Source organism: Pteropus vampyrus, unplaced genomic scaffold (assembly GCF_000151845.1).
Source record: "Pteropus vampyrus isolate Shadow unplaced genomic scaffold, Pvam_2.0 Scaffold7, whole genome shotgun sequence".
Classification (NCBI taxonomy): Eukaryota; Metazoa; Chordata; class Mammalia; order Chiroptera; family Pteropodidae; genus Pteropus; species Pteropus vampyrus.
This window is the reverse complement of record NW_011888788.1, coordinates 2,444,368-2,446,535: the sequence shown is the minus strand read 5'-3', so window position 1 is coordinate 2,446,535 and position 2,168 is coordinate 2,444,368.

The window sequence follows — 2,168 nt, the reverse complement described above, 5'->3', positions numbered from 1 at the left end:
GAAGGGAACTGGGAGCTGGAATACCCAGATGACAGGTTTACTTTGCATTTTATTTATTTTTTGGGTTCAGTTTAAGTGTTTTTTCCAACTCTTTCTATTAAAAATAGTTCATCAAAGATCAGTAACTCCCATTGCCTCTCTCTCCCAGCTCCGCAAAAAACAAAAACAAAAATAAAAACAAAAACATCATTCTACTTATATAGAGAACCTGTGACAGATTATTCCATCTAATCCCCTCATATCTTGGTTTAGGGGAGGATTCCACTTCCTTATCCCTTGAAATTAGGCATGATCATGTGACTTGATCTTGCTAATGAAATACAAATAGAGGTGACATATGTCACATCTGGGGAGAAGCAGTTAACAGACAGTAAATGTTCTCTGTCTTCCTTTCCCTCTGTGGTGGTGACCAATGGTGTGACAGATGGGGAAGCCCCTGGTAACTTGGCTTTCTGAATTGCAATGTATGTGTAATGTGAATGAAAAATAAACGTGTAGATTTGAGCTGCTTGGATTTTTGGCATTGTTTGTTAATGCAGCATTATCTAATCTGTACTGACTAAAACAGAGTCCTCGTTTTTCCAAGCACAATTTCATACTCATACTCATATACCCACCTTTTAACCTATTCCTTTTAGGAAAATATAAATGACCATGAGTGATCATGGTGGATCTTTAGGTGTCCAAAAGATGAAAGTCAAATTCTTCTGCAGTTTAAAGGAAAATCAAAATGGATAGTTATCTGTGGAAAGAACTCTCTTATACACTTTCCCACAGGTGGACTCTCAGTATGTCTTCTACAGGACTAGTATATCTTCTTGTGGGGAGGAAGAGAGTGGAGATTAGGAGAGGGACAAGGATGCTGATAAGACCTACTTAGTCATAAAGGGATTTTTCTTGCCTCGTTCTTCTACATCTCTTTTCCCATCAACCTGAAGACCCTCCTGTTCTGGCCCTGGAGATAGGATACAGAACCTACGGGGGGAGGGGTGTCCCTATCAGAATGGGGCATCAGAAATAAGGAAGAGAGGGCATTTACCAAGAGTGATGGGGCCATGCATGCTTTCTAATAGCAGGGACATGTGGGCTGAGGATTTGATAAGACTTAAATAATTGATTAAAGGAATCTGAATGTAGGCCTTTTCACCAACCCCTCTTTAATTTATTTTACTTGTTCAGTCCATCTTTCTAGCTCATGGAGAGTGCCCTAAAACCTGGCGTTATCATCTAATGTACTAACAATTTCTTCACACTTTGAGTCACTTACAATTTGATAACATTTTTCCTTTTTTTTTTTTTTATTACAAATCACTGATAAACATGATGAATAAATAGGTCAGGGGAAAGGACAGATCCCTGTTTGTACACTTTTAAAGAATGTAGAAGTAAGTTTCCTTTAACAAAAAATCCACTCAGTTTCTTGAGTATGTGCACAAGGGTATCTTAAATTTGGATAGCTTATTACCATACAAAGGTGTTGGTATCTGACTTTTACCAGGGTGATACTATGTAAGGCTATGAGCTTCTACCTTTGGGGTCCAGGAATATACCGAAATATTTTTTTAAATATAGGATAACATTATTGATTAAACTATATCACTGCTGATAAAGGGTCTGAAATTCTCTCTCCTTTTAGGCATGAATTCTATTTTCTCAGCCCTCAGGATTCTAGGAGCAACCTTTAGAAGGTATCATATAAGGTCTATAAATCATTTGGCTAATTGTGTTCTTTTTTTTTTATTGTGTGGTCTATAAGAAGATATATCTTATCTCTCAATCTAGGTGTGGTCACCAGACTTTAAGATAGTCCCAATGATCATCACTTCAGAATATCCATGCCCTTGTGTACTCCCTCCCATCCTGAAGCAAGGCTGGCCTGTATGATCAATAGAATATGGCAGAAGTGACTGTGTGTCTTCTAAGTCTAGGTCGTAAAAGGCATCACGAATTGCTTGCTCTCTTGGCCTCTCGAATTGCTTGCTCTGGGGAAAGCTGGCCTCTATGCCATAAAGGTGCTCAAGAAGTCTCACGGAAAAGCCCATATGGAGAGGAGCCAAATTGCCAGCCATGGGAGTGAGCCTTGGCCAAGTCTCCAGATCACTACAGCCCTAGATGACATGTGACTGTCGCCTCAAAGGATACCCTCAGCCAGAAACCCTCAGCTAAGC